Below are 25,917 nucleotides of genomic sequence, written 5' to 3'. Positions count from 1 at the left end.
CAGTTGGGGGTCCGGTGCCTTGCTCAAGGGCTCCTCAGTCGTGGTATTTGTCCAGCCCGAGACTAGAACCCACAACCTTATGGTTAGAGTCCGAAATACACCATTGGGCGACTTCCCCTGAGGAATATTTCTAACCTGCTGTTGGAATCTATGCCACGAAGAATTAAGGTAGTTCTGAAGGCAAAATGTGGTCCAACCGGTACACTAGCAAGGTGTACCAGCAAAGTGGACAGTGAGTGTATTATAATGTTTTGTTTATTTTTTGAGGCTTAAAAAATCATTTAAACAGTGTAAAGTTATATTCTGTGTACAGTTTTTGTTTACCCCTAAAAACTAACCCGTGCAAAATGCTTTACAGATTAGAACAATACACATATAAATTAAGAAATTTAATATGCTAATCTTCATCCTCCGTTTCTTTCTTTTTTTTTTAAAGGAAGCTGAAGAAATGTGCAAATACCAAAAAAAAAAAAAAAAATACATGAACATTAACTTCCAAAGCTCTTACATCCAAAAATGACTACATTTGAAGAAAATCTTTTTTCCTTTTTTCTTTTTTCTTTTTTTTTTGTTTTTAGCTACAGAAGCTTGATTTGTTCCAAGAATAACTTAGGAGTAATGGCGCATTTTAACAGAGCTAAAAACAAAAAATAACATCCATCTGCATGTTTGAAAACTGTCCCCTTTTTTGGTCATATTTATATAATGAAGCTGATATGGCGTTTTTGCCCAAAGTATTATCTTTAACAGTCATGCTAGCAGATGATCAGTGATGAAGACAAAGAAAAACATATGGAGAAGACAAGGGATGAGAAGGGGAGGATGGTGTTGGATGGATGTAGGGGGTGAACAGAAGAAAGAAGCAATTAGATGGGTTGGGAGGGAAGGTAGACTATGATTGGCGACACTGCCACTCAAGATGGTGGTGACAAAAAAGCAAAGATGCTGAAATGCTGAGACAGAAGCAAAAGCTGCCTGATGTCCCTAGGACATATTACCTTTATTTCACATGTCCACTGCACTTTGAACCAAAAGACTGAGAGAGTTCAGGCAGCCGAGGACGCAAGCGGTCTCAGTGGTTAGAATCAGCCATCAAAGGAGTAATGAAGTCCACACCAGAAAGACTAACATATGTTGCAGAGCTAGAGTTGATGTAGCCGCATGACCTCTTTGATATTAGCAACACACAAAACATCGCTTTTACACATACACATTGTGTTTGCCATTGGGGGTCATCTACAACAGGAGCGGGAACCCCTGGGGATTTGCACATACTGTAAAGAAATATTGTGCCGTTCTCTTTCACCCACTCTCTCACTCTCATTTCTACTGAGGGACGTTTGATCTGTCTCATTCTCAGTAAGTGACCAGTGAGAAAAGAATCTTTGAGAGAAGTGTCTCATGAGATCCTCTCCTGCTGTCAACTCCCCATACTTAGAGGCTGAGGGGAGCTTTGTTTCGGCCAAAAAGATGCTTCAAACATACAGATTGCACACTCTCAACAATTCATCCACCCTCATGCTCACATTGTAATCTAATAGCATTTTTTTTTGTATACAATCATCATTGCTCTTATACAATGGTAATGTAATAAGCTTAAACTGAATTTATAGACTCGGTGGGCGGGATGTTTTTGGGATGCTTTTAAGTCATCATGATCTTCCATCTGTGTTTGACAAATATCATTTGCAACATGCAGAGGCAGGAGTTCCCAAACTTACTGATTGCCAAAGATTAAATGTATATACATTGTTTACCATATACAGGAAATCTTCACAATACAAAATATTGCCTGTATGTGTGAATCTGTCAAGAACATATCCATGTCATATATTTTACCCCAAAACCAAAAGAATTTGTGCCATTAAGATTCTTATGTTGTTGTTGCCTTTTTGGCATAATTTCCCGTAATACATAACACAATACATTTCCCTGCAATGCAAATAGAATTCTAATGGAAAAACAACCAATAAAAAGTAATAAAGTTTACATTTGATTTAAAGGTGAAATATTTATTTATTTATTTATTGGTTATAATTCCTCCATACAGATTTATTTTTTACTGTAGAATAAAAATAGCATGTACATTCAGATCAAATGATATTTTTCAATAGTGGATTTGTCATGTCTTCTGTCTGATCACACCTGTTCTTCGTTGCGCATGTTCTGTATATGTCACCATCTCGCGCACATGGTGTTTTGTTTTGAGCGTTCGCCATTGCACCCAGCTACTGTGGCGTCCCCCCCCCTCGTTACTACTTCTTCCGCTCCTAGTGTTTTGACTCCGCTCACCTGAATTCAATGTCTGTTCAATCTCTCGCTGTGTATTTGTTATTCAGTCTTTCGGTACCAGGTGGTTGCCAGATGGTTGCACTGCGTAATAGTCAATGTCAAGCCACTCTGTCGACTCCCAGTCCTAGCCTTGTTTATTCGTGCCGGTATGGGTCATTGTCAGATTTTCAGCCACCAGTTGTTTTGGTATTTCTATATGTTTTTCCCTTCCTCTCATTTCCCAGGACGGGGCATCTGCCATTCCGCCAGAAGTTTTTAGGTCCGGCTCTGATGCATAGACAGTAAAAGAAATGGACTACAGCTACCCCATTGGAACTCCACTGAGATAAGTGAAGCCCGTTTTTAGCGATTTTTAGAACTTCCGTTTTCTGACGCGCAGACTCAAACTAAGCTTGATGACGTCAGCAACCTGTCTGACAGATGTAAACCTTCTAGTGGAAGCAGCGTGCAAACTGCCATCGTTAATCTTGCAGAGACAGCGGCTGATGCGGGGGAGTTCTTTGCGTGAGTGAGCAGGAGTAAGTATTCTGATTAATTATTCTGTATAGTATTTTTAAAATGTAACGCCAGTGCGCCACTTATCTCTTTTGACGCCTCCCCGACGGCCCTGCCGGCTTCTCCGCCTGTCACACCGCCACTTTCTCTACTGTGCGACGGAGAGTCGAAAAGGTGATGGCATGAAATGGTTAGCCTATTTTACAAAAACGCGCTGCTTCTCTGGGGCCGTAATGTAACATAGAAGGTAATGGAGCCCTTTATACATTGTCGTCAGCATCTTTAGAAATAAATAATGGACAAATTGAGTCTTTAAGCGCCTCAGATGTAAAGTTATTAAGCTGTCAAAGTGGCCTTAAAAAATGAATAAGTCAATGGGATACTTAGCATAAGTGAAGTTCTGCTACAAGATGGCGCACTAGCGACCGACTTCAACTTCGAGTCGACTTCACTTGCCCCCTGCTCTGATGTCCGGTTCTCATGTGTCTTCACTACCTCTCCGTTCTCTCTACGGCCGGCGCCATGCGCCAGCCCTGCCAGGTGGTTTCGCAAGGAGACATTGAAGCCTCTGATTTTTCTGTTGGACTATTTTCATTGATTTCCGGCCTTTTTCTGTTCGTTTGAGGGGAAGTTTCTTTTGGACTTATAAAATAAATTGGTCGCATACTGAAACCTGCATCTGTGTCCGGTGGTGTCCCTGACAGAACGATCTGGCCAAGATGGACACAGCAGGCGCAGAATCCGGTCAGAACCGCAGTCACCCAGCAGGGCGTTCTTTGGGCCAGCATGAAGCCAGACTGCCGCACACCCAATGAGGTGGAGTTTCCTAGCAAACCAGTGGCTGACTGACCACCCGAACCAAGAGCTGCAAACGAGAAGTCCGCACAGGTGGTGCGTTTCACCAGCTTCTCGCCAATGAGCCGGAGCCCCGATTAAATACCCCACCACTCCATAAATGACGGGGACCCATTCCTGCCTGGGCACCCTTTCTGGTCTCCTAGTATTCCGTGGTTTTGCCACTGCAAGCCACGCACATACGCATTGAGGAGTCAAAGTGGCTTTTGTATTAACTCTAGTAACTGTGGAAGCCTATAGACGGGGGGAACCCTCCTCTGGGACTCAACGCGCCCCTGTCTGTGCATCCTTCAAGCTTTCCGCACAGGCAGTATGGAGAGGCTGTTTCGCACACACCAGCCTCTGCCATGAGGTCAGGAATGCGGACCTGACCAGCTAGCTACGCGTCACGTTGCACAGGCGGGTCGCGCATCGACGTGACATGCTATCCATTCAGACTCCTGCAGCTACCTGTGACTGGAAATGAGAGGCCTGTCGAGCTATGTTCCGTGCAGGCTACATAGGATGACATCCAGTATGAGCTGGCCACTCAGGTACTGGCCAGGTGGACGTGATGACTCTTATCAATATGCAGGGCGGATCGAGGGTCGCCTCGCCTCCTCGCAGTGCCAGCGCCTGGCATGTTTCGTCCTTCCCTGTGAGAGCGCGTAGGATCATTCTCCGTTTACCCCACCAGACTCCCTGAATTTTCTCCTCCACTGCGCCTGAGCCACTGCAGGTGGGGCGCCTGTCCGCACTTAGGACTCGCACCTCACGCCCAACAAAAGGCAGCAACGCCTCGCCCGAGGGCTGTGCCTGTATTGCCTCAGCAATATATTCACTTTCGGCAGGCAGGCCCCGCTAACAAGTCAAAGGCTACAGCCAGCAAAGAGGGTGATCCTGGTGAGCGTTACCTCTTTTATTTAATTCCCCCTCTTGTACTCTCCTTCTGCCTCTATTCAGTTTTGCTGTTTGTTCTGGACTCCGTGCGAGGCACGGGGTGATCTCGAGCAGAGGGGCAACCTTTATACTCACTCTAGCCACCCGGTGTAGATTCCTGCCATTTCTCCTTCCTGAATCTATTCCTCCTGCCTGCTTCGAATCCTTGACTGGCACCCTTAATTACTACTGGTCCTCCTATGCTACTCCTCCTGGGTCAATCTTATTGTCTCGGGCAATTCACCGTGGAGGTAACCACGCTGTAAGCTTCTAGATTTCTCCCGAGTGTCTCCCATTCAGTACTATTGGGGCAATACCCTGGTTGGCGCAACATGGCCCCCTCACGTGGAAATTTTTGGTGGTCCTACGACTCTGCCCCTTTCTTGGAGTAAGTTTTGTCTTTATGCGTCTTGCTTGGGTGCTGCCTCTTTTCCCCGGTCTGTGTGTCCTGTCCTTGCAGTGGAGTCTTGCTGATTCTCTGAATGGGGTCTCCGGTGGAGTACCACTCACTTACTTGCGCCAGGTTTTAGCAAGTCCCGGGCTACCTCCTACTCCACATCGCCTTACGATGTGCATCGAGATCCTTCCCTGCCACTTCTCCGCCAAGGCGTTCACTGTTTTCCCTTTAGTCCTAAGAGAGGCATGGACAAGTACATTAATGAATCCCTCAAAGCCGGTCTCATTCGACCCTCTTCATCTCTGCAGTGCTGGGTTCTCTTGTCAAGAGAAGGACGGTCCTGCGTCCTCTGTATAGATTATCGAGGACGGATCACAAAAACCTTGAGTATATCCGTTTGGCACAGGAGGCAGCGAGCTAGACCTCCGACAGGCTCGCTGGGCCCTCTTCTTTGGCCGGGTTCAATTTCACCCTGTCTTCCAGGCCCGGGTCCAAAAATGGTTAAGCCGACGCTCTTTCTCGTCTCTTTGAGGCTCTGGGGAGGAGGAGTCAGCTGACACCAGCTTTTTGCCAAAGAGGTGGTTGGGGGCATCCTCTCTTGGGGCATCGAGAGACGAGTAGAGGAGGGGCCCTACTTACGGCTCTGCAGGGGCCTGTGCCGAAGGGGGTTCCAGCGGTAATCCTATTTGTTCCACCAAGCTGCGCTCTGAAGTAATCCAGTGGGGTCACTCATCCCAGGCTGGTCTGTCATCCAGGAGTCACGCGGAGGTCGCTGGCTGCCATCCGTCAGCGATTCTGGTGGCCATCAATGGTTCACTTTACTGTCCACAAGGATGTCAGGCAGTTTTGTGGGCTGCCTGCTCTGGGTGTGCGCTCAGAACAAGACTTCCAATGCGCCTCCCGTTGGTCTGCTCCACCTGTTGCCCATCCCGTCTCGCCCCTGGTCACATTGGCCCTTGATTTTGTCACTGGCCTCCCTGAATCTAAGGGGTACACCGTCATTCGCACGGGTGGTGGCAGAAACAACCGTTTCTGTCTCACAAGGCGGCCACATTTGCATTCCCATTCCCAAGCTCCCCTCTCGCCCAAGGAGACTCTGTGCTCAGTGATGATTGTCACGTGTCCGGATCATGGTCTTCATTCAAACGTGGTCTCTCTGATAGGGGTTCCCCGTCTTGATCTCCCCCCGGTTTTTTTGGAGGGATTCTGCATGCTCCGGCGATAGGGGCCCTCTACGAGTCTGTCATCAGGATTCCTCCCCAACCCAACGGGCAGTCAGAGCCGATTGCAAACCAGTATTTGGAACCGACTCATCTTTCCGCTGCCTGGCACCCACAATCCGCTGAGGGGGGGGGAAAGGGGATGGGGGTCTCCTCTTGGGTGTCAACAGCTGTCCTGGTAGAATTACGCCCCATAACATCCCCCATGAACCTAATATACTCCTTCCCGGCATCTGCCACAGGTATGTACCGCCGATTCCAGTGTCTGCTGCGGTTATCAACCCCCCTGTGTTTCCTACTCTCTTCCCCACCCAGGACCCGAAAAGCTTGCGGTCCCGCTGCTTGGCTCTTGTCCGACGGTGTCGAACGCACCTGGAAGAGTGGCTATAGGCGGACCTTGGCTCGAGGCTAATAGGGCGGACCAAAGCAGTCGGGCGCGGGCCCGATCGTACAAAAAACCACCCCACGCAGAACTCCTGCCCTCCTGCTTCTTAGCTCCCCTTATACGACGTGATGTGGTCAAACAGGGTATGGCTCCTATCCAACCAAGGACGATCCATGCCTCTCAGGGTAGGCCGATCTCACGTAGTTTGTCATCCGCAGCTTTTCTATAGTTAGAAGGGGGGGCAGCCAATACCGGGTATCAATTCAACCAACCAAGGTCCTGATTCCAGTGGGGGTCGGCGGTGGCGGCTCAAGCTCGCACTGACTTGCAACGGCTTTGGTCGGGGGGTGCAGGGCACCCTTTTTTCCCCGGCATTTTTTCCAGGGTTTAAAACCTGTGTTGCATTCCCCTCTTGTTCTCCATATGGCCCCAACCCCCCCCCCCCCTCTCCCCCCCCCGCTCCCCCCCCTTCTAGTGGATGCTCTCCTCCCCGGTCCTATTACGTTGCGGAAGTTGCTAGATGTCCGTAAACGTAGGGTCGGGGGGTCGGGGGCTTTCAATATCTTGTGGAGCTCTCTTTAGGGAAGGGCTATATGGTCTCAGAGGAGGAGGAGCTGGACTCGGACGGCCCAACGGACAAGACCCTTTGATCGTGACTACTAGGATGACCCCTGGTCGAGGACTTCTATCGGCGAGCGAAATGAGTGTGAGGCTCCCTTTCTGCGATGCGCCTGAGTGAGGCGTCCGTCGAGGGGGGGGGGGTCTCGGGTTAGTGATAAACCGTCGTTCGATCTCGTCTGTCTGATCACCCTGTTCTTCGGTGTGCGTGTTCTGTAATATATGTCTGCATCTGCGCACAATGGTGTTTTGTTTTTGATCGTTCGCCATGCACCCTTCTGTGGCGTCCCCCCCCCCCCCCCCCCTCGTTACTACCTCTTCCGCTCCTAATTGTTTGACTCCGCTCACCTGAATTCAATGTCTGTTCATCTCTCGCTGTATTTATTTCGTCTTTCGTGCCAATTGCGCCAGATCGCTGCACGCCAATAGTCAATGTGCAGCCACTCTCTGTCCGGCCTCCAGTCTAGCCTTGTTTAGTCGTGCCAGTGTCGGTCCTTGTCAGGTTTTTCTGCCACCAGTTGTTTTGTTCTTTCTATTTTTTTTTTCCCCCTTCCCTCATTTCCCAGACGAGGCATCTGCATTCCGCAGAAGTTTTTCCGGTCCGGGCTCTGATGTCGGTTCTCATGTGTCTTCTCTCCCCCTCTCCGTTCTCTACGCGGCCGCGCCATCGGGCGCCTGCCGGTGGTTTCGCAAGGACATTGAAGCCTCTGATTTTTCTGTTGGACTATTTTCATTGATTTTCCCGGCCTTTTTCTGTTCGCTTGAGGAAGTTTCTTTTGGACTTATTAAATAAATTGGTCTCCATACTGAAACCTGCATCTGTGTCCGGTGGTGTCCCTGACAGTATTGGTAATGAAATCATAATGAAATCATGAAGACGTATATTAATGTACATGTCATCATGCTGGCTGGGTGACAGAGTAAAGTGGTCTACTACTGCTCAGATGACCCCTGTAGTCATAGTCCAAGAAGCATCAATTGGGGGTGGCAGAATGAGTTCAGGGTATTAAAGACAGTTATTAAATGCTACGGCCCATTTGGGGCATCTGGGAGCCGTTTTCGAAAACCACTTAGAGTCACTGCGCCCTTCCACATTATCTGCCTCCAACATGTTCACCTACACAAAAACAAAATAGAACTGTTGAATTGGGTGAGTATCCATGTGGAAAGTCGTCGGTTTCTCCTACACACAGGGGAATTGGTTTTCCTTCCTTTCATCTTTCAAAACAAAGGGAAATGCCTCCCTGAACATACTACTATCCCCCCCCGGTGCTTATGATGTCAGGCAACAGTCCCGCTAGCTAAATGCCTCAACAAAGCAAACTGATTCTGAAGCGTATGTGCAAAGTGTTGCTGTATCACACGTACACACACATATGGGCTGTGCAAAATACATGAAAACAGTCATATAAGATCACACAACCCAGTACCTAGCATGTGTCAGAGTATGATTGAGCGATCACAAATATCGCAATCAAGCATGCGTGGGAATTAAGACTGTTCCTCTTTACACCCTGTTGAATGGGTTGAAAAAAGACGCACCACAGAGCGGGTGGTGAGTGGAATATGTAATCTCGTATCTTTAAACATTTAACTTCACTGAGGCTTTCATTACCCTTTCTGATGGCAAAATTTGTTTAGACAGAGAATACTGACGTATAGTGGTCTCCCTCGAAAGTATTTTGACCCGGATGGGTGGTGTGATGCCTGGCACACAAAAAAGCTCAGAAGCAATCTGCGGAAGTATAGCAGCATCTGTCGCAAGAAAAGGCGCTTCAGAAAGCCCGCGATGTGACAGTGAGCTCAAATGGAAGATTTGCGTGCGCTAATTGAATGTAAATTGTTCGGGGCGACTGATAAAAATTACACACATAGAAGGGGCATGGCGTTAATATGAACATGAATATTGTAGCTTATGTCAGAGCATTTGAGGACACACTCTTTAATGAAGACTGGATTCATACTGAGAGTATAAAAACCACTGTGTGATGAAATGTTATAATTAACCATGGAATGTTAAACAAATGTAGCGCGCTTTGTCAATGTTAAATTCTGTCTGTAACCATGATGTTCTTGTGATTTAATTGTTGGGTGTACTAATTACATTACGTGTATGTTTGTATTACCAGAGCTAGATTTTAAAATGGTGCTTGGTGCCTGTGAAAACCTCATCTGTCGCAATGCTTGAGTGTTAAACCTTAGCAACCACAAAAGCCATGCTCAGTGAATGCTGAAGTTTTTTTAAGTGTGGTTATTGGTATGTAGCTTACAGGAGACGCAAATGGGCTTTCCATTGGCAGAAAGGAACGCGAACTGAATCACATTTTTTCAACATCAAAACTGTAATAATAACCGAATTTAAACATCCCTGATCTGACTTGAACTGAATTTCTACATTGCTACCCTTTTGTAGATCTGCTTATGAAGGGCTGAATTGAGCTCAGTTCAAAAATGGATGAACTTCCAATGGTTATGGATCTAACCCTGAATCAAAAGTGAACTGACTTGAGATAAATAATGACAACTATTGTCTTTAAGAGATCTGCTTTACAGCAAAAGTCTCCATATTGAGTTTGGATAACTGATTCTGAATGTTTTCCTGTTTATTCTCTGCTTTGACACAATCGGCATTGTATAAAGTGCTGCAGGGAAGGTGACTGATATAAAGGGATAAGTTCACCTGTACAAAAATGAAAATTGTCATCATTTTACTCACATTGTTCCAAACCTGTACACTCTTAAAAAATTAAAAGGTTCTTTATCTAAAATACCCTTTTAGAAACGCTGTTTTAAAAGAACCTTGTCTCCATACATAATTTAATTTTTTTTTTTCGATTCAAAATTCACTTTCCAGAATATTCTCGTTCTCGTCATTCATGGGCATGGTGGGAATGATCTTCCCACCCCTATCAGGAATGCTAGTGATCCCTGACAATTTCAAGTGGACAGCTGAAAACGTCATCTCTTTCGAAACTACTTGGCTTCATCATCATTAATTAAAAAAAAGATCTTTATTTATTCCTTCTCTTTCTAGCTTGTACTCTATTTTTTCAGAACTATGTCTAAAACTTGGTATTCACAAGCACTTCCTGGTGTCTGTTTGCCTCTTTAAGAAGAATCGCTTTATGCTCCCCCATCGTAAGTTGCTTTGGATAAAAGCCTCTGCAAAATGACTGTAAATGTAAATGTTCATTACAGCGATGCCATAGAAGAAAACCATTTTGGTTCCACAAAGAACCATTCGAGTCAAAGGTTCTTTATGGGGGAAACCATTTAGAGGACAAAAAAGTTCTTCTATGGCATTGAAGTGAGCACAATTTATTTTTTTTATCTTTGGTTGAATGCGAAAAAATGACATTTTTTTGAAGAATGTTGGGTAACCAAACAGTTCATTGTAAGCCATTAACTTCCACAGTATATTTTTACCAGTATGGTTTGGTTACCAAACATTCTACAAAATATCTATATAGACGTCAGTGTGAACTCCTGTTTGTCATCAGAATAGCCACTATCAAAAAAGTTCAGTAAAATCGTTACTTCCACTTGTCAGTTGCAGCTGTGATTTCTGTAACAACTGGGCCGAGTGACAAGCAATTCTCCAATAGGTTAGACCATCAGTAACTCTTGCTTTTAACTTCATGGACTTTGAATGCATGGTCTTAGAACTTTTGTGACCTTCTAAAGCTATTTCAGTTAACTATATTAGCGGTCCAAACCAAGCCACGTTAATGCTCTGTTTACTATAAGCTTGTGTGCAGTTATGGCATAGCTATCAGATTTTTAGGGATCGGTTTAAAACCTACAGTATTGGATTTCCTTGTGACTTTAAGAAGCTCATTAATGGGTCACACTGGGTTAGTTTCTTTGCTGAAATTTCTGGACAAACTAAAAATGTCCAGGAACACATTGTACTTGGCAACACTAACAGTCTTCAATCTCTAGCCCGGGTGAAGGTGAGCACATGTCTCGCTTTCTGGTCCTTCTTGAAATCTTAGGTTACATTTGTTTGAGTTTCTGCCCAGTCTGAAGTCCCATTTCCGAATAGCTTCAAACAAGCAGCCATCAGGTGTCCATAGAGACAAACCCCGTCTGTCAGTACCACCTGGGCAGGGGTCACAGGGCAGTCACCACAGGCAAGAAAAAACTGGCATCCCACTGTCCCCCTCTCTCTCTCCTGGCCATTCTCTCTTTGTTCCTCCTTTCTCAGCTTGCATGGACAAGAAAAAAACAGATTAAATATAGCAGCTCTAACAGGACGAGGTGGGACATGGGCTTCATCTACAGCGCATATGAGGCGTGTCAGGCACTTTCCTGGCATCTGTTCATAATTGAAGCGCCGCATATGAGATCTGGCATGGGAGGAAAAAATAGAGTTAGTTCAAGAGAAATGGATACCAGATACATCCACCTGCCCTCAATATATACTCACAGGGAAAAGTAGGGATGGATTTAGGGGAATGAAGAGAAGGGGGTATACAGAGAAAATGGAGAAGTGTATAGAGAGGCACAGAAGAGAGATGTTATAAATAGGGAAGAAAGAAGGAAAAGGAAGAAAGGGAAAAAACAATAGAAAGGAAATCCTTTCGATGGTCATTTTTGCTATACCGAATATGCATTTATGCGAGACAGCGGGGTGTAACAGCAGTATGTGACTTGTGCATCTACTTATACAGTATGAGCAATGTTTTGTTTCTTAATGAGTTCTTGTGTGGATGGCTTTAAGAAAAATGAGATTCTTTAAATAAGTGGTGTGGAACAATTTGGAAAGCTATTTCTAACCTCAAAGTAAATAAATACATACAGCAGGTAATTGTGAGATTAAAAAAGAAAGTAAGTAGTAAAGTCACATTCAAGGGTTTTTCAGAGCTGAATATCATTGTTACCGTGTTTTTTTATTTTACCTTGGTTTGGTTTCGCTTTCAAACAGGAACGACATTGGCAGCGTTCCAATACAAAAAGGTCTGAAAAACACCGTAAGATTTACAATTACAAGAACATGAAGTGCAACGTGGGGCACAAAGTCGAAATTGTGAGAAATAAATCAAAGTCACAATTGTTAGTTAAAAAATCTAAATGTTAGTAACGTTGCAACTGCAAGATATTAAGTTCCAAATAACAATAAAATACAATATATATAGTTTCAATTCTGATGTACAAAGTGTGTGTACCCAGTGGATTATATGAAACAAAACCAATTGAAACTGTGAAAAGTAATTTCATAATTCTTACACATAATCTCCTAATAGTGAGATATAACAATTGGCAGTTTTAAGATATTAAGGATTGTAATTATGAGAAATCACGTCACACTTGTGAGGTTATATAGTCACAACTGTATATAATCCAATACAATGCCAAGATATTAAAGCTGCAATTTTGAGACATAAAATCGTAATCACCAGACATAAAGTTGGCAATTAACAATAACTTTTAATTCATTTACTCTGAGGCCTTCCATACTTAATTTTTTTGTTGTTGTTTGTTTGTTTCTCTTCTTCTGTCTTCTGTCTAGTTTTGTTTTTGAGTTGCCTAAAAAAAAACACAAAACAAGATACTAATAAAGATGGAATCAGTTGTGTTAGGGATGCGCAGTGTGTGCGTTCCCTATATACACTTCAGACACATTCTGCATGAAAACAACAGTGTGGTGTGTGTGTGTGTGTATGTGTGTGTGTGCACATGTGGGTGTGAATATTGTGCATCTATGTGTGTGAACGTGCACGCTATGTTTAGCACATGTTCACACCCTCATGCATACATTCCCCTTCTGGGGGAAGATCCCTGGGTCAATGAATTATTCATCACACATATCTTGTTAAAGTAAAAAAAAAATCAAGGCACAGGAGGAAATATGGTTGTTTGATACTTCCATGAAGGGAATTCTCTCCATACCAGGTCCTCTGAAGAATTAGGAAGCAAGAGTGTTTGAACAACACCAGCAGTTTGAATGTAGGCCACTGTGATGTTCTAAACATACTGACTGATGCTGAATTCTTTATGACTGGTCTTGTCTCTTGCTTTCGTTCTGATTTATGACAGCGTAAACGGATGCTGTACATTGTTTTAGCATTTCTGTCTTTCGGTGTGTGCGTTTGTTCACACAGCTCCACTTTAAATAGAGCACAATTTCACAGGTTATTAAGTCAGCTCATCCTGCTCTTTACATAGTGCTGATTCCTGTAATTAACCATAATCATTTTTTATTTGTTTATATAGTTATTATTTCATCCAGTGCATTTGTAAGGTCAGATGCATTCGCAGAATAGGCAAATGAAGAATTCAGAGTAGGCTAAATAATGAAGCAGTAGCCTAAAATAAATCATGACAAACTCAGCTCTCCGTTTATTTAAATAAACAAAAAAAAAGCAAAGGCATTCAGGCACAGAGGGGTGAAAGGAAATCCTGATGATCTAAGGGAAAGAGAGATAAAATTAATACAGGACAAACTAAAGACAGATGAGGTAAGATTTAGTTCAAACTGAGGAGATCATTTGGGCACAATAAACAATAATCTGCCATAAGGCACTTGGAGAACTCTTTACACATCACACTTATCGCTGTGTCCTCTAAGATGTCAATATTTCTTTAGACAGAGCCCCAGTCCCTCTGACTTTGCGCTCCAGCAGTTTCAGATAGGCTATTTATCTAGCTACAGATATTACGGTTATCTCTGAACGTAGTCTGGCTCTGAATGCCAAGTAGAATAACCTGCATGTTGCACAACATGATAATGCTATCACACATTGCAATATGTAATGTTATTTAAAGATACAAACTTTAAACTTAGATTTAAGTTGAAATGTGCATTGAGTCACTAATATTAGCAGACTAAGCAACTAGCTAAAACTCATGACACTGGTTGAGACAAGAAGTGTACTTCTGGCCTTCTCAAACATAACAAAATCATGTTACTGTAAAAGTCTTCTTCACTAACCACAGTCATTCAGTCTAAATGAGGGTGTTATCTGTGCTGATATAGCCAAACTGCGGGCAAGCATATTTAAAAATTGAGTCATTGTCATTCTTTTCAGCTCATATCCCTTCTATGTAATTAGGCTCATTATAGATTAATTAACAAAGCCCTCATTAATAAAAGTCAGCGCTATATTTTGTCTGGTGGGCCATTAATGTTATTAGTGCTTACACAAAGGCAATGGGATTTCTTTATTAAGAGATTTACATTTTCTATTGATCATGGCAGCATTTAATCATCAAAAAAGGATCAGATGACTGGTTGTAACTTTATTTGGCTAATAATTAGATTAATAAACTAGAATTTGTGATTCTGATTCATTGAAATCAAGAATCATTTTAAAATTTTTTGACACTTTTCATGAATTACACATTTTCACTGCATTTCACTAATAATTTCAAAGTAAAACAGCAGTAACATTTTGAAGCAAAAGACTGAAATTGTATTCTTGTAATATTTTCAGTAATCTTCAAAAATCTTTCTTTTTTTTTAAACAGTGATAGCTGTACAATGATGTCCAATGGGCTAAAATACTACAATTAAAGTAAAACATGAACTTTTTTAAGGTGGTAGTGTTTAAACATCTTGTATAAACACCTTAGAATAGGGAAACACTTCCCTTTTGAAACTACAACTTTTTCCCCTCAATAGACTAATTTGCTGGGCTTATTAATAGGTAATAAGGAGTTGTTAAGTTTAGGTATGGGGTCGGATTAAGGGATCCTGAGCAATGACAAGCCATGCAGAATTAGGCATTAATATGTTGCTTTATAAAGTACTAATACACCGGGGCAATATGCTAGTTAATATGCATGAGGCTGAAAAAAAAAAAAAAAATTGAAAAAAAAAAAAAAAAAAAAAAAAAAAAAAAAAAAAAAAAAAAAAAAAAAAAAAAAAAAAAAAAAAAAAAAAAAAAAAAAAAACTTAATGGTGAGAATAGGTAAACGGCAACTTGGGAAAATAAAAAGTGTTACCAAAATCTTCTTTGTAAATGAATCCGAATCCAACACAATCTCATGGCCAGTTTTTTTACACTTTGATGAACTGATGGTTTTTTGTAAAATTCCCATTTTAAATTAATTACAAAATTGCCAGCTTGTAAAATAGTTTACGTTTTTCCTGTTATTAGACTGGCGGTTGTCGAATCACAGATCTAGATTATTAGCCAAATAATGTTTAAACTTAACAAGGAATTTGACCGACAGGGTTTGCTCCAAAGGGCACAGTGTAAACCTGCATTTACTCAAATGGATTGCTTTAAACAACGCACCAAAATAAAACTCAAAAAATAACAATATGTGTTATGCAATACAATGTACAGTACCTGTACACCTCCAGGGTGCAATGCTGTAGGTGAAGTAGTGCGACTCTACTGAGGCAGAATAAATAAAGCTGATAGAGTCTAGCAGCAGGAGACCATTGGGCAACTACCAACAAGCATCAGTGATGCTGAAGGTGCACAATATACTCTCAAATATAATTTTATGAGGATGTGAATCTAATCCAGATGGATGGTTTTTACAGAAGGGCGAGAAGTTCTATTTCAAAGTTTTTGTTGTGCACTCATGGAAAACCAGCTTAACAAGGCAGGGACGAACAAGCAGTGCCAAACAGCCGGTCTGAAGGGGGCTCTAGTGGAAAATCAGCGGAACTTGTTCTTCTTTTTTTTTTTTGAATCCGAAATAAACAAGGTGTTGATTGTTGGCCCCAGCAGTGCTGCTAAAATTCTGTCTTTTCAAATCGCGTGGGAGCTGCCTCTCTGGGTGTTTGTGTGTTTTTGATACAGTATAGGGTTGGTGTTTTCAGGGGGGTCGTCTGCATGTGTGTGTGTATATGTGCCATGTTAGAATGTGTATGTTGATGAATATGAGGGTTGTGGAAGTTTCATGGACAACAGTTAGCTACATCCTCATGAACCAAAATCTGGTCCTCCCAGGGAAACAATACAGCCTATTTTGTCCCTCTTTAAATTAACCTTGTTAAATGAAGTCACTACTTGGATGAAAGGGACTGAGAGGCGCCTCTCATTTTTATTATTTTTTTTCATAAAGCCGATGATAACGTCTTACTTAAGAGAGCTGGGGGGGGGGGGGGGGGGTGTCTGTCTGAACTTCAAGAGGTTCTCTTAAGACCCTCATAGCCCATCAATCATCTCTGAAAAAAATCAATTCAGATTCTGCTGGAATTATAGTCTTAGAGATTGGGGAGAACTCTACAGCGATGTCACTTATTTCTGTGTGCAGCAACAGGCTTGAGGCTGGGTCAGATGATGTAAATGATGGCCTCCGCCTGGCCAAACAGTCTCTTAAAAAAACAAGGTGAAGTCAGGTCCGTTTTTCTAAGGCCCAGGCCTGAGATGTAGTCACTCAGTATGAGGAGACGTGTCAGCTGGGAAACCCATCCAGGTATGCTTATGGTCCAGCAAGACAGGTTGCATGAGTAGCTAATATGAAAAATTGTCAGCTCACAGAGACAACCATCTGGCTGGACTGCTGTATCACACCAACCAAATAAAAACAAGGTGGCGTTTGGCGGACCTCTTTTGCATATTGTCTTATATATATATATATATATATATATATATATATATATAGATGATATATATATATTATACTATATATATATATATATAATATATATTTAAAGATACTGGTATAATATTACAAAGATTTCATTGCCTAATAAATGCTGTACACTTTTGAACTTTCTATTCATCAAATAATCTGGAAAAAGGAAAAAAGATAGGCCTGGTTTCCATGAAAACATATTAAGCACAGCACATGATTAACATTGATAATAAATACGTAATGTTAGCATATTAGATTGATTTCTTAAGTATATATGTGTCACTGATGTTAATGAAAATGCAACTTTATCATCATAGCAACAATGAACACTACTTTAATTCTGATAACAAAAATCCAGCCTTGAGTTAAGTATTCTTTCAAAAAACATTTGTTAAAAAATAAACCTCAAATCAAGCTACTTTTTGAAAAAGAAGAGAACATTTTGGATTAACTAGTAAAAATCTTTAATTACACAACATTCCCATGGCATTTCTAAACAGTTAAGCGCCACAGGTCTGCTCACCACTGAACTTTTCAAATGGAGCTGGTGGTTAAATCCTGTCCAGTCTGCCATGAGTTGCCCTTTGAAAGCAGGATGGAGATGAGGGCCTAATGAGCTTGTACTAAATTACTGGTGCTGATCACTGTCCCTATCTTTTTCTTGCTGTCTCTACCCATATTCCTATTTCACACTTTGACTAATGCTAGCATTTAAAGGCACTTTGTGCAAACGTTGTGCATTTCAGTACTTAGATCAGAGTCTTACCTGAATCTCCAATACACTCAATGTGCGTGCCTTAATCTCCAGCATAATTTAAATGCTATGAAGGCCAAACTTGACAGGGAAGGGGGCTCTGAAGATTTAAATTTTAAAAACAATTTCCATAAACCGTCTAAATCTTCATAACCTTATCTTTGTACAAAGTCCTCTGAGCAAAGGTTAAGGTTGCTCTTCATCCGTAATAAGATATCAAGTTTATAAGGCTTCCATAATTACATTACTGTAAAACACATGATTTTCCTTTGTTTCTACGAGATGAAGGACGAGTCAAAATGATTTTCTGTAGTAATCAAAGGGGTCAAGGTTTGGTTGGTGGCACATAGGCCAATTATTCCTTGCTGGTAGAACAAATTATTTCTTCACAGACAACCCTTCTTCTTCACAAGCAAAGTTGGTTTTTTGACAATGGTCAGCATGAATACTAATCCTGAATTCTTGTAAACCAGGCAATGTTTTAATTTTGTGGCAATATACACAGAAGGCACCACAAATCAGATGCCCCATGGGTAGCTGTGAATATCAAGTCAGCAACATGGCTTTAAGCTTTGATTGATTGACACACAAACAGGGGGACTAACACAGGAAAAAAAAATACAGAGAAATGCCCAAAAGTAGGTTTTAATAGTTTGTATTGTCCATTATCATTGCAAAGAACCATCACAGAATTATATGGATTTTATGCTGATAACGGATTCAAAAAAAGACACCGTGCATGAATCAAATGCAGACTCCAGATTGAAAAATCACAAGACATTTAAAAACCTGTGAGGATTGGGCTCGAAAACTTCTGCCATCTTTGCTCATGGGAAACCACAGCATTTCAAATCCAGCAGCCATCTGAGCCAACTGCCATTGAAACGAATGGGAATGCCAATGGAATGGTCTTCTGGGATTTGCCTTGTGGAGAACTGACAGCATGACACAAGATGCCGGGCAATTGATCTTAAATTCACCGTAGCCAGAAATGAAAACTGTCACTATTCTTTCTTTCCTGTGGAAGGCACAAAAAAGAAAAAGAAATTCTGCAAACAATTACATTTACGAATTTACTGCATGCCAAATGACTTAAAAAACAGAGGAACAAAAAGCAATTCTCCACACACATAAACGATAATTCATAATTTGTTGTTGTTTTAACCCTATTGATTTTCCTGTTAATAAAACAGAAATTTAACACGCTTTTTAAAGCCATTTTCAGTTGTCATGAACATAATACATCTTCTTATTTATGTACCAAAAGAAGTAAATAAGTCTTACAGTCTTGAAACAACCACAAGGATAAAATTATAACTAAAAAATCATTTTGGTGTGACCGTCTTTAAGTTGAAGTTAAGTAGTAACAAATGTTAGCGGTGCGTGAGCAAGATGACAATAAACCACTATATAAAGCCAAGAGGCCTACTATGGATTCATCAGCTTTTGTTTCTCCACCACTAAAGTATTCAAGAGACAGATGTTTTTGTGGTGGTATTAAGCTCAAAGCCCAGAGTCAAAAGACCCACGCCAAGTATCTATATCAACAAAAAAGCAACAGCTTGATCCCTGCTGATAAACCGCTATCTTTCTCTTGCTCTGACACTCACCTGACTTGGCAAAAGTAAGAGTTAGAGAAACTTACAGTGCTACACAAAGCTCTCAATTTCCACATAAACAGTAACCAAGGAAAGCTGATCTCAGACCAAAGCTACGCCAATCACACACCATGTGCTAAAACAATCCACTGATTCGGAATCATCTATTGGCTCCCATGCTGTTTCTGGCTGCAGAACTCATGTGGTGCTCTCTCTCAAACCTGCTGTTACCACCGGAGGTCAGGGTTGTCTCCTGAACTCTGGCGAGGGCTCTTTTATAATTTACGGCATACAGGGGGCTGCATCCACACCGGCCTTCCGCACTCCGCCGCACACAAATGAAGAGGAGAGTGAGCAAGAAGAGAACCAGTCATTTTTTTTGATCATATTATTGAAGTCTCTGTATTTGAGAAAAAGCTGTCTGTATTGAAGGATTGATTATATTTAACATGATAGCATTGCCTGCGTTGGAATTAACAAAGCATGGCTGGGATGTCGTTTCAAAAAAGGATGATGAAGATAACACATTGCACCAAACATGAGGTTGCACGAATACAATACACGCCCACCACGTTGTTAAAACACGGAATTACATGGAGTGCGGTTATGGACTCAAAGTAGAAGAATAGACTAGAGAGAAAGAAAGGAAATAGAATAGATAAGAATAGAAATAAAGATAGAATAGAAATGCTTTTAAACTATTTGACTTTTCACTGCATGATGGGGACAACACAATACAATTGAGAAAAATTTTCCACAAAAAATCTGTTGTGTTCCATTATGTTAAGAATGTGATGACCAATGTGACCCGGAAACACAAAACCCGTGATAAGGATTAAACTTTCTGAAATGAGATGTCTACATGTCATCTGTAAAGCTGAATAAATAAATCCATTTGAACTTTGCCTTACCAACATGTTTTTGTTTTTTTTTTTTTTTTTTTTTTTTTTTTTTTTTTTTTTTTTTTTTTTTTTTTTTTTTTTTTTTTTTTTTTGTTTTTTTTTTTTTTTTTTTTTTTTTTTTTTTTTTTTTTTTTTTTTTTTTTTTTTTTTTTTTTTTTTTTTTTTTTTTTTTTGTTTTTTTTTTTTGTTTTTTTTTTGTTTTTTTTTTTTTTTTTTTTTTTTTTATTTTTTTTTTTTTTTTTTTTTTTTTTTTTTTTTTTTTTCGGATGGGGACAATATTTGGGCTTGAGATTACAAAATATTTTAAAATCTGGAAATCTGAGGGTGCAAAAAAAAAATATAAAAAACATCATAAATTCCTGAGAAAAAGCACCATCCAAAAATTGTACAGGATGGAAACTTCTTAGCAACATGGAAATCTTACTAATCACATATTAAGTTTTGCGATATTTACGGTTACGATAGAAGAAAATTTTAAAAAATTTCTTCATGGAACATGATATTAATTAATATCCTAATGATTTCTTGGGCATAAAAAGAAATATCGGGTAGTTTTGACCCATACAAATGTATTTGTTGGCTATTGCTCAAACAAATATTTACACTCTGTGGTTACCTATGAGCTGGGTTTTTGGGGTCGTCAGGGTCGCACAAATTTCAAAATTTTGGGGAAAACTATCTCTTTAACTGCTGTTATTAAAGCATCTGCCTTTGATTAGAAGAGAGATGATTTACTAGAACTCGATGACAAGTAAAATAAAATGCAAGGATTTGGAATTATGGAACATGATTGTGGGTTTGATCAGGTAATTCTGAAGGTCTATAGGTGTTTTATGGGCATTGGTCTTTTTTTGTGAAGCATCCAAATAAAACCTGAGTTTTTAACAAAACAGAAAATGACCTTGTCAGATGAGGTTTCTTGTGGAACCGTGGCAAAAAGTGGGCAGGCTGCAGGAAGGAATTGTTTACAAATGAAACACTAGTGTGGTTTTAAGAAAGCCTTGGGGACCGGCGACAAAAACACGGCATCAAGGTGGATGGGGGTTGTAATGCTATAGTGTTTGGCTTATGTTTCATGGCTGGGCGTTTTTCTGTCATTTGTCTACTGTAGTGCAAAAATTAGCACTAGTTGAGGGAAAACACAGCAGTTTTGCTGTAACAGACTGTCAGGTGACAGTCTTTAATGGTACTCTGAAAACACATACTTATTAAACAGCCAACCGCTTCCACAAACGGGCAAACGACTTACAAACCATACTGTAAATTTTTTAAATGGTTTGTGGTGTGTAAACAAAAAGGCAAATGGACAGCAAGATCTGAGGAAAAGATATACTGTAGTCCTTTTATAGGGCCTATACTATACATTTTCAAACACTAAATCTAACTTTACTCAAAACTCCCGTACACTTGTGTCAAAGAGTATGGAATACAGCAGGCATGGAAATATTTAATGGACTGCAGTTACAATACATCATCACCTGTTGCACATACGCAAATGTAGGGGCAGACAACTTTTGTTTTGCTGGTTGTATTTTGGAGAACAAGGGTTATTATTTTGGTTGTGCATCACAAATTTGGACAAAACTTGTTTAACTCAAGGACGGATTTTTAAAAAATTGTAATTTTCTAGATATTAAGGGCTATTGTGTACACCCACAGAAGTTGTACAGGGTTTGTGAAAGACCTAGTTTTGCAATCGACTAGTCAAAGTAAAACAGCGCCCCTCAATGGACACTGAAAGCCCTCATTGACGCTGTAGTCAAATGAGAGAAAGAAATCAAAAACACGCTCAAAATGGACTTTATTCCCCAACAGTTGAACGAGATATAAAACAGTACCTACTTAAGAGACTGCAAATATTTCATAAGAAAATTTACTTGGGGTTGATATCATTTTCTCTGGATTTAGAATGTTAATAAAGTCTGCGTTTTGTCTAGAAATCGAGATGTGCACGAACCATGGAAACCACGAGAATTAGATTTAATTTTTTGAAGCGAAATGCAGATATATATCTATTGTTATAAGGCCTAAGTGTTTCTGTGACCTTGAATGAAAAGCACCTTTCGCAAAGTGGACAATTTTAAAACAAAATAACTCATTATAATTCTCATTTTAATTGCTTGCACAACATATAGACCCTTAAAAGTTTGAACAAATTTCAACGTCCTCCGGAGTGGGCGGGGCTTAGCTGGATGGCAAAAAGAGGCCGCGGGGACGCAATGTAGACAAGCGTAAACTGCACGTTTTTTAGGAGGGTTATTTGGTATTATTATTACTATGGAGCGGAAGAAGGTTACGGAAAACTGCCCGAAATTATTAGTCACTGAACTCTGAGGGAAGCCGTGACCAAAAAATAATAATAATAATAAAAGGGGAGTAGCAACATTTATCAATTAATTCAGTTGATTCCATCACAGGTCAACTGACCAAAAGGTTATCTGACCAAAAATATAATGGCGAGTGGATAACATATCAGTAGCACTAATTGTATGTTTTATTTATTTTTAGCTAAGCCTGTGGTCGGTTAGTTCTTGTATTTGTTTCATTGGAAAATTTTAACACACGGTGTTTGGATATTTCCTAGGCACACATATGAATTACTTTCGGGTGGTTTGGGGAAAATTGTTGTCAAGGCTATTGTTCATGTAACCTATCGCTGGGTCTAACTTATGATTGCAAGTGGATTATTTAAGAAGTTGTTAGTAGACATGAGCTATCGGTTTGATTGACTGTAGGGGGCAATTATGCCGTTTGACTTGGTTTAAATACAGCAAAGAAGAAGAGGTTTAGTGGTAGAATTTAATCCGACCATGTGATCCTGTTGACATGGTGGGTGGGTATTGGTTTGCTGCTGGTTCCTCCTGAGTAAATTTAATATATACTTGACAATCTGTTCTCTCAAGTTATTAAATTTTGGCGAAGGAGGATGAAAGCAATGAAAGGAAGTTTTGAAAAGGTGGAAAAAGCTGGGTCATACAAGTGGGGCTTCGAAAAGAAGATGGCCAACCATGCTAGGAACAGTCACACCATTGATAGTCCAGCAATCGCATCTTGGGGAAGATTATTGTGAAATCTTGCAAAAAATTTCTTCGAGGCAAACGAATTAAGAAGCAGACCAAGCAAAAAGCTATACTGTAAGCACGGTAGGAAGCAAAACATACAGTCTACTGAGGAATTTATTGAGGACAGTGAAAACCCGGACAAAGACTTTTGGAGAATTAGTGGAGTTATTGAAAGAGAGCATTTTTAATCCAAACCCAGTGAGAGTGTATTCCAACGGTTTTTAATCAATTCAAGATCAAGCGAAGAAGGGGGAAAGTGTTCTTGAGTCTGTGCGCCAGTATTTAGGAAACTGGCTTCTGGGACTGTAATTTAGGAGGAAAAACTTACAGAGATGCTGCGGGTAGGGATGGTATGTGGCTGATAAATGATGACGTATTTTCAACGTAGAGGCTGCTGGACCGAATCAGAGTAAATTTGAGAACTTGTTGAAAAGCTCAAGCATTGGAAAACAGCAAAAAGACTGTAAGGATTTGCAAAAGCTAACGTCCGGAAACATCTGTGTTCAATGAGAGTGAAAAAATGTCAGTTAAAACACCAAGATAGTCAAGGTTATGAGCATGTTTTACAGATGAGGGAATTTGAACATTTAGCCAATGAGTGTAGATTATTTCAGAGAAATGTCACAAATGTGGAAACAAGGACATATAATGAAAGTAGGTAATCAAAAAGTTCCATAGAGAACAAACCTTTCAAGGGGGAGAAGAAGAGCAAGTGCGGCCAGAGGCGGTACAGAGATCACATTATGTCAGCAAGATGAAAACAAAGTGAATTGATGAAGAAGGTATTTTGTTACAGTGACAGTTGAATGAGACAGAGATTCTAAGGTTGCTCCTGCTGACTATCACATTGGCTGTAAAGATTCAACAGTACCTTTTGGAAGTGGATACAGGCTGTGGTGTGACTGTAATGAATGGGTCAAATTTTTCCAAATTGTGGGAAGAACATAAAAATCCAGAATTAAAGACCTGTTCTTTGAAGTTAAAAACTTATACTGGCCAAGCCTTACCAGTGTTGGGTTCTGCGCAAGTGGTTGTCAGACACAAGGGAACAATGAAGGAATTGCCAGTAGTGGTAGTGCCTGGAACAGGACCTAATTTATTGGGCAGAGGGTGGATCAAGGAACTGGGCATGAAATGGGAGGCCATACACAAGATTCAAGGGGTTGAAAATTTAACCTTTCCTGACTTACTCAGTAAACATGCAGAATTGTTCAAAAGAGGAGTTGGGTGAATTGAAAGGTCCACCAGCAAAGATTTATGTGGACAAAGAAGCCATCCCCAGATTTTTCAAAGCCAGACCAGTTCCTAATGCAGTGAAAGCGAAGGTAGAAGTTGAAATAGAATGCCTGTTAAGAGAAAACATCATAGAACCTGTTAAACATTCTGAATGGGCTGCAACTGTAGTGCCAGTTTTAAAGCCTGATAATACAGTATGACTGTGTGGTGATTACAAGCTAACAGTAAATCGAGTTTCAAAGTTGGAACAGTACCCCATTCCTCGATTAGATGATCTGTTTGCAACATTGTCAGGAGGGCAGAAGTTCACCAACCTGGATATGAGTCATGCTTACCATCAGATTGCATTAGATGCAGAGTCTAAGAAATATGTCACAGTGAATACCCATAAGGGGCTGTTTTACTTACCGTGTGTTACCCTTTGGAGTTTCTTCTAGTCCTGCTATCTTCCAAAGGACCATTGAGGGAGTACTGCAAGGTCTTCCTTATGTGGCAGTTTTCCTGGATGACATCTTGGTGACCGGTTCGCAATGATGGCGAGCATCTCCAAATGCTGGCTAGGGTATTGGAAAGGTTGCAGGAAGCAGGACTGCGTTTGAAACGGAGTAAATGTACTTTCATGGAAAAAGAGGTAATGTTCTTGGGTCATAAAGTCGATGAGACTGGCCTACACCCAGTACCCGAAAAGTGACTGCTATTCAAAATGCTCCCTCGCCAAAGACTGTGACTGAGTTGAAGGCCTATTTGGGACTGTTAAACTACTATAACAAATTTTTGCCCAACTTGTCTCCTGTTTTAGCCCCAGTGCACAAGATGCTGCGGAAGGATGCAAAATGGCACTGGGGTGGAGAACAAGAAGCTGCCTTTGTTCAGTCTAAAAAAATGCTCCAATCAGTAAAGGTTCTGGTCCATTATGACCCCCAGAAGGATGTGATTTATCATGTGATGCTTCTCCTTATGGCTTAGGTGCAGTTCTTTCTCATAAGATGCCAGATGGCAGTGAAAGACCCGTTGGATTTATGTATCCGCGGACATTGGGTGAATCAAGCTGGTGGAATTATTACCGCGGTTGGACAAGGAAGGATTGGCTGTAATGTTTGGCAGCTTACAAGCGCTTCCATAAGTATTTATATGGTGAGGAAGTTTACCATGCGTTACAGATCATAAACCCTTGTTGGCGTCTTTGTTTAACGAAGTTAAAAATCTGTTCCCCCAAATGTCATCTCTCCTAGGATCCAGCGATGGGCTGTGACATTAAGAGCATATGAAATACAACATTATCTACCACAAACCTGGCAAGGATCAGGCAAATGCAGATGCTCTAAGTCGGTTACCCTTGCCAGCGCTGAATCTGTCCTATGAGCAGGGAGGAAAGAGTACTAATGCTGGAGAATGCAGACGCCTGTATGATTACAGCAGCAGAACAGGTGAGAAGTTGGACACAAAAGATCGGTATTATCAGAGTGAGAGAAATGGTGCAACGAAGTTGCTGCAGGAATTAATAGAACAGAGTTTGACCCATTCACATCAGAAAAGATGAATTAAGTATACAGGATGGTTGTGTGCTTTGGGGGGCTCGCGTAATCATTCCCAGTGCGGGTAGATCAGAAGTCCTGAACCAGCTGCATCAGTGTCAAATTCGGAG

General features: G+C 41.0%; 1 protein-coding gene across 2 annotated transcripts in view; it reads right to left on the bottom strand.

Moving 5' to 3' along the window:
* Positions 1-25,917, bottom strand: part of LOC109107158 (cadherin-4-like) — a 129,577-nt gene that overhangs the window by 58,865 nt on the left and 44,795 nt on the right. The window lies entirely within an intron of this gene.

Source organism: Cyprinus carpio, chromosome B7, assembly GCF_018340385.1.
Source record: "Cyprinus carpio isolate SPL01 chromosome B7, ASM1834038v1, whole genome shotgun sequence".
In the NCBI taxonomy this organism is placed as follows: Eukaryota; Metazoa; Chordata; class Actinopteri; order Cypriniformes; family Cyprinidae; genus Cyprinus; species Cyprinus carpio.
Note: the sequence above shows the minus strand (reverse complement) of the source record. Positions and strands in the feature narration are given on the sequence as shown.